Source organism: Mus caroli, chromosome 13, assembly GCF_900094665.2.
Source record: "Mus caroli chromosome 13, CAROLI_EIJ_v1.1, whole genome shotgun sequence".
NCBI lineage: Eukaryota > Metazoa > Chordata > Mammalia > Rodentia > Muridae > Mus > Mus caroli.
Window position 1 is genome coordinate 83,967,535 of NC_034582.1, and position 12,715 is coordinate 83,980,249.

At 36.7% G+C, this 12,715-nt stretch overlaps 1 long non-coding RNA gene across 1 annotated transcript in view; it reads right to left on the reverse strand.

The window, feature by feature from the left end:
• The window catches only part of LOC115032933, a 30,624-nt gene continuing 17,909 nt past the window's right edge, over window positions 1-12,715 (reverse strand). Inside the window, exon 4 of the long non-coding RNA XR_003838573.1 lies at window positions 1-148. This is a non-coding gene — a long non-coding RNA (uncharacterized LOC115032933). The remainder of the gene's footprint in view (window positions 149-12,715) is intronic.

Here is a 12,715-nt window from a genome sequence, read left to right on the forward strand (position 1 = left end):
GCTTACTTTGATCTATTATAAGTCACAACAGACCTGTGATTATAACAGGAGTTGCTTCAGTAGGGTAAATGGATGGGCTTCTTAAGAGTATTCATAAGAATGAGCTTACTTGTGGACTATACTGTGCAAAGAGGATATCCAGAACAACCTGAAAGAAGATGTAGGAGACAACAGAAAAAGTACTGTTAGGATTTCAATGGCTTAATGTTTTCCATATTTCTCTGCCTTCCGTTATTTGTATTTGCTGTTATCCAAGGACATAGACTAACATTTCTGCCCTAGAATGGCATGAATTACTAGGTAAAAGATGATTGATTCCTACTTCCCTCAGAATCTCAAACCCCATGCTCAAGAAAGAAAGGGTTCAATGGGCCTCCTTTAGAATAACATAGTACAACTTTTGTAACATGACTTTTTTTCACATTAAAAAAATTAAAATCTTTGGTTTACAGAAAATGTACAAAATGTACACTAAGAGAAAAGGATTTCTAGTAACAGTACAATGTACTGTTAATTATGCAGAGACATCTATAAAGATTTTTTAAATTATTTTCACCAAATAAAATGAAATTGGCCATAATGGCCTGACCTTTATCCTCCTTCCACCTAGCAATGTCATAAACATTTATGCACAACTTAAGAAATTTGCTATTATACCATATAAAATAATTTCAGAGCATTCTACTATAGGTTGTAATTTAAGCAAATTTGTTATTAATCACAAATTGTTTCCACTCTGGAAATGGCATACTTAAAAAGTAGCATAAATCAAATCATATTAGTGTCTTCAAGAGTAATTTCGCACAAGTACTTTAAAAAATGATACCTCATTTCCACTGTCTGGGTAGGACCCAGGATGAGCTATATACATGAGGAAGACTGTTAACTTAGCTCCTCGGGGGGTTGGGGTTAGTTGGATAATTACACTTCACCAAATATATAACTTGTAGTCACAAAATATAAATGCTTAACATTTATATTTCATAAACTTGTAATAAAATAGGGGACAGTGCAATTTAACTAATTCCCTCTCCTCATCTTGAGTGTCTGTATGATGTAGGACATGCATTAGAAAAGGGACTCAATAGCTAGAACACCATATTCAAACCCACGTCCGATTTGCAGGACATTTCACAAAGTGGAGGTTTACTTGGTTTGTGAAGCTCTTAGTAGGAAATAAATGGTTGCCAGGATGAAGCAAAGACTAGAAAGTCTTGGAGTCTGATGGAGATAGAATAACAGACACCAGAGCTTCATGGGTGAGCAGAGGTGGAGTGTGATTCATTGTGAGCAACAGCCTGAATGCCAATTGACATGTCTTAACGGCCTTTGTGTCTAGTTTGTTACACATCCACAATGCAGTGGGGCCAAATCTCCATTTAAATAATACTGAGGGGATCTAGTTACTTCGTTGAAGTTACCAATTTCTAAAGATTGATTTATTTATTTTATGTATGTGAGTATTCCTTCACTTTCTTCAGAGACACCAGAAGAAGGAATTGGATCTCCAATTATGGTTGTAAGCCACCATGTGATTGCTGAGAATTGTACTCAGGAACTCTGGAAGAGTCGTCAATGCTCTTAACCACTCAGCCATCTCTCCAGCCCTGAAGTTAATAATTTTTTAATCTATGAGATGCAGTATTGACATAATCATTAAATATGAAATAAAGTTTTGACAGAAAAGAACATTGGTTGGTAAGATTAATTGGTTGGTTGGTTGGATGGTTGGTTGATTGGTTGGTTGATTATAGACCCTCAGAGTACAACTTTGTGTGTATGAGGCTATGTAACCTATGGCACATGTACAATTATATAACTGCAAAAGGGTAGTTTTCCATGTTAATGATTTTATCCAGAAGTGGGGGAAGTAGCAGTGAATTTATTTCTTTAACGTTTATGATACATGCTTTTGAAGAAAAACCATGGTAAGATTAGTGGCAAGTAAGTTCGTTTGAATTCCATGTCCTTATTTTTATATGCTTGATATTTTCTGACCATCAGATTCTTGCTTGCCTTGTTGTTCTTTTTATTATTACTATTTAATTTCATGTGTGCATGTGCGTGTGTGTGTGTGTGTGTTTGTTTGAGTGAATGAATGTGTAGATGTTCACAAAAGCCAGAATGGGGCATTGGGTCTCCTGGAGCTAAAATAACAAGCAGTTGTGAGCTACCTGAAGACATGGGTGCTACGAACTGATATCATACCCTTAAGGAGCAGCCAGCACTCTTAACCAGCAGTAAACACTTTTGACCACTTAGCCATCTCTCCAGCCCTTTCTTCCTTTGTTTTAGTCTCAGGAAGATGGGAAAGCTTCTTGTATCTTCTCTGTCCTGTTTTCCCCCTCCATCCCCCCACACCTACTCCTGCAACTCAGTGTATGTATCATATTAATTGAAAGTCTTTTAAGGGTGGCCAATCTGTATTTGCTTTTGGAAATCCAGTATGGACACTATTTAGTAAACTTCTATGTGTCATGTAAATTCTTAATTCTTTGGAGAAACACAAATGGTCTGAATTTACTCTCTAATGCCTTGACTTCAACCATCGGGAAAAGAAAATCATTTACATTTAGAACTGACAAGAAACAGACTCCGTTGTCTCTAAAATATATGCGTTAAGAATACTCTGCCAAGGACTTTGTATAAAGGCAAAAGATAATAAACTTAAAATGTATATACTAGTCAAGGAAGGTTTTACACATATAACAGTATGATCCACTTCTAGAACTAAGCGCCTTGTACTAAATACTAAATTAATGCCAACCAAATGAGATTATATTTTGAATGGCGAAACTTAATCATATATATCTTGAATAAAATGAAAGTCATTTCTCTGGGGTTACATGGAATAAAACTTGCAAATTTATAAGTTTCTCTGATTTTTCTGGTTTATGGCAAACATCTCTCCATGCTTTTTCCATACCTTACAAAATACTGGTAAATCTGGTATTTATTATGCCGTTCAATTTTGTACACTCTGAGACTTGCAACCTGGAGTGTGTCCAAGATTCAGACACACACACCAAAAAAAAAAAAAAAAAAAGATGAACTAGTAAAAGAAAAAAAGAAAGACTGTATGGATGATTTTGTAGTAATTAAGTTTGGTTTTGAAGATTCATTTTTTTTATAATTTTGTTACTGAAACTTACTAGATGTTATATTGAAGAATTGTATTCTAGAGAATGTGTGCCTATCAGATGAAATATTTATTTGCCTTAACAATTTATTCAACTTTTCCTTAATTGGGAGTTCCTGGAACTTCAGAAGGATGTCTAAGTATCCAGAGTTAGAAAATGAGAGAAAATGCCAAGGTGGCGTCATTCATTCATTTCCAAATTTTGATAAAGACAATGTCTAATTTAAAATATTTCTGTCATTTAGTCCTCTTGCATCACATTTTTCTCAACTACTCCCTTTCTCGGATGTTCTGTGTGATGCTGTGGATAATTTACAGTTCTCAAAACCATAAAATGCAAACCCTGCCTGCAGCATATAGAAATTGCCCTTACACCCTGCCATAGAACTATGGGCCCATGGACTAATATCTCTGCCTTCCCCACTTTCAGCCAGTTTCTTCCAGTCTGGTCATTCCAATGGAACACAAGCTGATTCAGTTGACACTTATTTGAAAATAATGTCCCTGACTTGGGCCCAAATACGCAGAAAATATTTGAAACACGCTCCGTTGAAAAATTATATAAAAACTGAATAGTAGAAACTTCATCCAAGCAATGAAACTGATATACTGGATGGACGCTGGACTCAGTCATCAGCAGTCTGTTACATTCCCCTAAATATGAAGCCTCTATGGATGGAATAAATTCTACTCCATCTCTGTTCCTCTGCATCAAGCACTCTAGAGTAAAAGTCCCAGAATCGTGAGTATATGTCAGTTTTCACCAAACTCAAGTTACACACCAACATAACTCCAAAGTTGGTGAATTATAATAATCATTTACTCATCTCCATATTTAGCCACCTGGGAATTAACTAGTCTGATCTGTGCATGTATGTTCTTACTTCCAGACTCAGAGTAGGTTCAGTCTAACTCTTTCTCATTTTATTGAATCAATGAGTAAGTAGTTCAGGACAACAAGGCAACCTGTGTTGAATGTCTATAACATCACATCTTTTAACATTCCATTGGCAAAAACAAGCAAGTCATAGGATGAAAGAGTATTATGTAAGAGTCATTCCTGGTGTAAAGAGCTGCAAAGCCATACAGTAAACATCCTAGGCTTGGGGGTGAGGGATGAAAACATAGAACTTTTCATTTATTCCATTGGCAACAGTGGGATTCACATCTTATGATGGTGTCATGTCTTCTTAACAGTGAGGAGAGAAGATTAGTCCACTTTTTATTTCCTACCCAGGTAGAAGATAAACATCCCTGCCTTCTACCAAAAAAGCCAAGTACTGAACAAGTTTGCAGTAAAAGGGCTAAGTCATTATGCTTCCTACTTATTTTTAATGAGTTTGGGTGAAAAGTAAAGGTGGTACATACTTTAAAACTAAATTAGAAAAGATATTTGAAAAGTAAGGCAATAGAGTAGCAAATGTAAAATCCCTTGTTTTCTAGAATGAGCTAAGAGATGATCGTACTTGTAAGACACATTCCCTAGCTCTAAAGAACCTTGAACCAATATGCTATTGTTTTGTTCTACTACCCCAGATTTACTAAAAACAAATCTATGTGAAGTGAATGAGAGGGGAGCATTATGAAGCTATACAGTTCACTGCATGTGTATAGGAAGCAACAAGAAAACTCTCAAAACATGGAAATTTTCTCCCAACTTACATTTTTGTGCTTGTAAAAACTTTGACAATCATATTGATTCCTCCTCTGTAAGAACAAATCTGGTGTCCATCAAATGTTGCTTTATTCTACCTCTATGATGACTTCTATAATGTTTCTAATGGTACTACAGACATGGCCATGTCCAGAATTAAAATGAACGATTTCAGTTATTAAAAATGGAATATACAGGCAAGAAAACATGGCCTGGTTATTAAGTAAGCAGTTACTACACATATTTAAGAGGACTATTATTGGGTGAGGGCACAGATATGGTCTAGGAGAGGAACATTGTGCTCTTGTTTTGCTTCATGTAGATCAAGTATGAGACCTACCTACCTAATGGGAATAGATTTTTTAAATTGACCTGCCAAAATAAATGAGTTATTAGTTTATAGCAGTTGCAAGAGATATTAACTTTTCAGCACCTGGACATGAGGGATCCTAGTTCCTATGGGAAACTGAGCCCCATGGTCTATCATTGCCCTGCAAGACACCTACTTTGATGCAGGAGTTAATTTCTGCATTATTCTTTGAAAAATGACCTCTGGCCTTAAAGACAGATTATTTTCTATTGTGCTAATCTAGAAAGGGGACTCATCAGAGATCTGAACTTCATAAATATGTTGCAGTTGCTGTTGCCATTGGTGACCATGTGTTATGCTTATTTCCCCAGATAATAGTCTCCAAAATGAACAGGGCAGTGGTGGCACATGCCTTTAATCCCAGCACTTGGGAGGCAGAGGTGGGCATATTTCTGAATTCAAAGCCAGCCTGGTCTACAGAGTGAGTTCTAGGACAGCCAGGGCTGTACAGAGAAACTGTGCCTCAAAAAACAAAACAAAACAAAACAAAAAACAACAACAAAAAATAGTCTCCAAAATGATTGTTGAAAGATATCAAGCTTTTGTTATTAATTTATGCAGTCCCTAAGGAGCACCTTAACTTCTATCTTCCTAGCAAATCCATGCAAGAGGTACTGATCTTAGAGGCAAGAAAATATCTGGTTTGGCCTGCTGATCAAAATGCAGATTACTGAATTCTGCTTTGGTAAATAAAAACATTTTGCTTTAGTTAAATCAACAACAAAGGAAATGGAATTATACTACTATACTCAACTCTGGCACTTTCATGGACATCATATGTGATTACATGACTTTAATTTAAGTGGTGTACATTCTCTGTATTAAACCCATTTAAAGTACCAACCTGTATTAATATTCTTATTTCTCTAATAAAAAACCTTACATGGGTCAGAGTTTAAAGCAATGCATGTTGGCCAACAAAGGTAATAAGATCTTGCCTTTTGATTGTTTAGAATCCAGATTGGAACTACAATGAGAGTTGAGATACTTAGAATTAAGATTTGTCAATGGAAAATTCTGGTAAGAGAATATGAAAACTCACAAAAATGTTTTTCCTGTATATTTCCTTCTTTTAATTCTCTTACTTTTTCTTTGAATTAGCTGAAATCTTTTCCTTTTGTCTGAATCTGTAAATGTTAAACATGCTTCATCTGGGGTAACACAGGTTGAAGATGTAAAAGCTTCACAGAAACACTTACATGATAAAGACTTCTTTTATATTAACCAGAGAATCTAAAGAAAGGGCTTATGATCAAGCATTCCCCATTAACATCCTCCTACACAAGAGCCTATGCTGAGTGTTTGCTATCTTCTTGTTAGGATATGAAGAATAGCTAAAGTCAACCCACAGTAGTGATGCTTTTAGATAATAGAAAACTCCATGTTTGCCTCTTATTATATCTAACTGTATTTCAAAAGTTATTATAATGTTTATTTATCAGACACACTATATCTTCAAGTTCAAGGAAAACAGTTACTATAAGATCCATCAAAGAATCCAGATGTTTCTAGATATGTTAGAAGTCATCGTATATGAAAAAGCAATATATGAAGAAAAAAATAAAAGGATGATTATAATTCCTGATGTTTTGCCTTGAGAATCTGTCTTCTCCCAAATAGTCTTTTGATAAAAATAAAGACTGGCAGGAACCATTTTGTTCTGCCACAAGAATTTCCTTAAATTGGTGGTAAATAAGATCACAGAAATAGAAGTACATTTCTTTTATCCATGATTCCTGAGTATGATACCTAATTAATGGATCTCACAAGAGAAAAGATGAGTGAGAAAGGAATTATGTAGTTTGTTTTTGTTGTTGATTGCTTAATTCAAAGAATTTTTGAAAGAAATATAATTACAGTTAACATTTGCACATCCATGATGCTAAAAACTGTATTCGAGATTTCCCACTTGCTATCCCCTTCTTGTGAAAATCAGCAAATTAGATTGATTTGGTTATTCTTCTGTTTACAAAAGAGCAAAGTCACACTAAATAAGCTTAGCAAGTTGCATGAGTTGCCCATTGTCAGAAACTGAGTGCAGCAGAACCCAGGCTCTGTGTGGTCAGCCTTACACTGTGTTCTTGGCTCCAATTCCAGTCTCCAGATTGCCATATTTGCCTATTTTTCAAATAATGACCTTCAAAGCTAAAGAAAATTCCTTGAGGTTACAGATGAGAGAAGATGGTAAAATGTTGGACTCTTCATTGAGTAGAAGTTCTTTGAATTCTGTATAGCCCTCCAGCCTTAATTCATTTTATGCTACTATAACAGAATAAGTGAGATTAATGACATGTTTGCTTGTCTGTTTTGTTTTTCTTTTGCTCAAAATAGATTTTTTCATACAATCTATCCTGATTATGGTTTCTTCTCCCTCTACTCCTTTCACTTCTTTCCTACCTCCCCTCCTGTCCAGATCCAACCCCTTTCTATCTCTCATTGGAACACAAACATGCTTCTAAGGGATACCAGTATGATAGATACAATATAAAATATAATAAAACATAAATAAAAAGTAGACATATAGGAATAAGACGAAACAAAGAAGCGGAAGGAAAAGATCCCAGGAAAAGGCATTAGAAGCAAATATTTATGGAGAGATATATAGTCCTTTGCCCACTCAAAATTTCTATAAAAACACAAACTGGAAGCCATAATATGTACACAAAGTACCTGTAACCTGTAAGTGGAGGGAGAGAGAGAGAGAGAGTGAAAAACTCTGATTTGACATTTTGGGACAAGGAACTCCCAAGGGTGCCACTGAGTTCATCTGTTGGCCATCTATGACTGCACTTGCAACCATGCAGAGAGATAGTCACTCTGTCTCTTTTCTTCCAAATCCAACTCCCCAGTCTCTTCTCAAGCTTTGTAGCAAGGCAGAGGGAAAGAGAAAAGTAGAAAGAGAGAGAGAGACCGGCCATGGCCAAGAGGAGAGAAAGGGGAAAAGGAGAGAGAGAAGAAAGGCTAGAGTAAGAGGGAGAGAGCAAGAGGGAAAGAGAGTAAGAGAGTGAGAGGAGAGAGTAAGAAAGAACGAGAAGAACATGAGGAGAGAGTGAGGTGGGGCCGAACAACCCCTCTTAAGGTGGGCTGTTACCTTACTGTTGCTAGGTAACTGGTGAGGAGTGAAGGTCAGAAGCTTAGGACATTGTCTATGTGACTACTAACCACACACTTCTCCTGTGGGGGCTGTAGGGGCGGTAACTTTGACAGGAGCCAGGGTTCCAAGAGACATGAGGGAAGGCGTACCATCCCACGTAGGTGAATTATATCACCACTGGGTTTTTCTGGGGTTCCACACCTCAGCTCGACTGGAGACCAGACTATCTGTGCATAGCCCATTACCCCACAGTGGTCCTTAAAGAGGAAATGAATCAATTCCTTAAAGAAAATAATACAGAATGCATTCAACAAAATCATAGAAGAAAAGAACTTTAACATAAAGAAGGAGGTGTTCATCAAGGTACAAAAAGAATACATAACACCAAAGAGACTGGACCAGAAAAGAAATTCCACTTAACACATAATAATCATAATATTAAATGTACAGAACAAAGAAAAAATATTTAAAGCTGCTAGAGGAAAACACTAAGAAACATATAAAAACAGAGCTGCTTGAATACCATCTGAGTTCTCAATGGAGACTCTCTAAAAGTCAAAATGGCATACCCACTGTAAGAGACCACAGGTGCCATTCCAGAATACTATACACAGCAAAACGGTCAATCACAATAGACAGATGAAAAAAGACATTCCATGAAAAATCCAAATTTAAGTTGCATTTATCTACAACTCCAGCCCTATAGAAGGTTCTAGAAGGAAAATTCAACCTGAAGATAGTAAGCACATACAAGAAACACAAGGAATTGTTTTTTTTTAAATCATGGTATTCATGACTGCAAGTGATTTCATATTTTGCCCATTGATTATACAGCCTAGAGCAAGGAAGAGGGTTTCTTCTTAAATTCTCCATGAGATATATTTATTTTAGACATGGTCAAGTACTCATTTCCAAACCAATGACCACAGCTTGGAAACTCAAGTAATCAAGCTGTCCTGACTTTGCCAAGGCACAAAACTACTAGCAACTAGTCGAAATAATTAGGGTCACCAAAGTAATATGAGTGTATATTTGCCAGAAGAAAGAGTACATTAATACTTTTTTTGTAATATTTCTTTTAATTTTTCTTTTTTTAATTGGATATTATCTTTATTTACATTTCAAATGTTACCCCATTTTCCCCTCCGAAAATCCCCTTTCCTCTCCCCTTTCTCCCTGCTCCCCAACCAACTCACTCCTGCTTCCTGGCCCAGGCATTCCCCTATACTGGGGCATAGAACATTCACAGGACCAAGGGCCTCTCCTCCCATTGATGACCGACTAGGCCATCCTCTGCTACATATGCAGCTAGAGCCATGAGTTTCTCCATGTGGGTTTTTTTTTTTTTTTTTTCGATTGGTGGTTTACTCTCAGGGGCTCTGGGGTTACTGGTTAGTTCATATTGTTGTTCCTCCAAGGGGGCTGCAAACCCCTTCAGCTCCTTGATGTGAAATGAGATCTGGTCTTAAGGATACTGTAGAAGTGCTTGGATGAGATGTAAGAAAGTGCCCTTGTACAGTTCCCAGCTTGACCTGAGAGAGAAAGAAAGCATGGGACAAGGGACTAAAAAGGCTTTTTGGACTAGCACACAAATACCAGTTAGGTATGTCACAAGAGCTCAGAGATACAGCTTCTAGCAGGGTCTAGAGGGACAGCTTGAATTCTTTCTCTTTCTCTTCCTTCTCCTCCTTCCCCTCACCCTCCTTGTTTTCTCCTTTTCATTGTCCTCCTCCTCACTTCTCTGATTGCTTTTTCTTTTAGATTAATCACATTTCTCACTTTGCTTCTTCCCTTCAAAGACACACACACACACAGCATCTTCTGAGATCTTCTTCGATTTCTTTCTTCAGAGACTTGAAGTTCTTCTCATAAAGATCTTTCACTTTCTTGCTTAGAGTCACATCAACATATTTTACACTGCTTGTGACTATTTTGAAGGGTGGCATTTCCCTAATTTCTTTCTCAGCCTGTTTATCCTTTGTGTAGAGAAAAGCCACTGATTTGTTTGAGGTAATTTTGTATTCAGCTACTTAACTCAAGTTGTTTATCAGGTTGAGGAGTTCTCTGGTGGAATTTTTGGGGTCACTTATATATACTATCATATCATCTGGAAATAGTGATATTTTGACTTTTTCCTTTCCAATTTTTATTCCTTTGATCTCCTTTGTCTTCTAAGTGCTCTGCCTAAGACCTCAAGTACTAATATTGAATAGGTAGGGAGATAGTAGGAAGCCTTGTCTAGTCCCCGATTTTAGTGGGATTGCTTCAATTTTATCTCCGTTTAGTTTGATGTTGGCTACTGGTTTGCTGTATATTGCCTTTATTATGTTTAGCTATGGGCCTTGAATTTCTGACCTTTCCAAGACTTTTATCATGAATGGGTGTCACAGCTTTTATCAAAAGCTATCTCAGCATTTAATGAGATGATCATGTGGTTTTTGTCTTTGAGTTTGTTTACATAGTGGATATGTTGATGGATTTCCATATATTGAACCATCCCTGCATCCCTGGAATAAAGCCTACTTGATCATGATGGATGGTTGTTTTGATGTTTTCTTGGATTCGCTTTGTGAGAACTTTATTGAGTATTTTCCCATCAATATTACTAAGGGAAATTGGTCTGAAGTTCTCTTTCTTTGTTGGGTCTTTGTGTGGTTTAGGTATCAGAGCAATTGTGGTTTCATAGAATGAATTGGGGAGAGTACCTTCTATTTCTATTTTGTGGAATAATTTGAGAAGTATTGGAATTAAGTCCTCTTTGAAGTTCTGATAGAACTCTGCACTAAACCCATCAGGTCCTGGGCTTTTTTTGGTTGGGAGACTATTAATGACTGTTTATTTCTTTAGAGGATATGGGACTGTTTAGATCGTTAATCTGATCCTGATTTAACTTTGATACTGGTATTTGTCTAGAAAATTGTTCATTTCATCTAGGTTTTCAGGTTGGTTTGAGTATAGACTTTTGTAGTAGGGTCTGATGAATTTTTTGGATTTCCTCAGATTCTGTTATGTCTCCATTTCCATTTCTGATTTTGTTAATTAGGATACTGTCCCTGTACCATCTAGTTAGTCTGGCTAAGGGTTTGTCCATCTTTTTTATTTCATCAAAGAAGCAGCTCCTGGTTTGGTTGATTCTATAGTTCTTTTGTTTCTATTTGGTTTATTTCAGCCCTGAGTTTGATTATTTCCTGCCATCTACTCCTCTCAGGTGAATTTGCTTCCTTTTGTTCTATAGATTTTAGGTGTGCTGTCAAGCTGCTCATGAAGTGTATGCTCACTTCAGATATTTTTGGAGGCACTCAGAGCTGTGAGTTTTCCTCTTAGGAATGCTTTCATTGTGTCCCATAAGTTTGGATATGTTGTGGCTTCATTTTCTTTAAACTCTAAAAAGTCTTTAATTTCTTTCTTTATTTCTTTCTTGACCAAGTTATCATTAAGTAGAGTGTTGTTCAGCTTCCACTTGTATGTGGGCTTTCTATTATTTGTGTTATTATTGAAGATCAGCCTTCATCTGTGGTGATCTGATAGGATGCATGGGATTATTTCAATATTTTTGTATCTGTTGAGGCCTGTTTTGTGACTGATTATATGGCCAATTTTGGAGAAGGTACCATGAGATGCTGAGAAGAAGGTATATCCTTTTGCTTTAGGATAAAATGTTCTGTAGATATCAGTTAAATCCATTTGTTTCATAACTTCTCCTAGTTTCACTGTTTCTCTGTTTAGTTTCTGTTTCCAGAATCTGTCCATTGATGAGAGTGTCGAGTTGCAGTCTCCCACTATTATTGTATCCAATGCAATGCATATTTTGAGCTTTACCAAAGTTTTTTTAATGAATGTGGATGCCCTTGCATTTGGAGCATAGATGTTCAGATTTGAGAGTTCTTCTTGGTAAATTTTACCTTTGATGATTATGAAGTGTCCCTCCTCATCTTTTTTGATAACTTTAGGTTGAAAGTCAATTTTATTCAATATTAGGATGGCTACCTCACACCAGTCAGAATGGTTAGGATCAAAAATTCAGGTGACAGCAGATGCTGGCGAGGATGTGGAAAAAGAGGAACACTCCTCCATTGCTGGTGGGATTGCAAGCTGGTACAACCACTCTGGAAATCAGTCTGGCAGTTTCTCAGAAAACTGGACATAGAACTACCACTAGATCCAGCAATACCTCTCCTGGACATATACCCAGAAGATGTTCCAACATGTAATAAGGACACATGCTCCACTATGTTCATAGCAGCCCTATTTATAATAGCCAGAAGCCGGAAAGAACCCAGATGTCCCTCAACAGAGGAATGGATACAGAAAATGTGGTACACTTTCACAATGGAGTATTACTCAGCTATTAAAAACAATGAATTTATGAAATTCCTAGACAAACGGATTGATCTGGAGGATATCATCCTGAGTGAGGTAACCCAATCACAAAAGAAGTCACTTGATATGCACTCACTG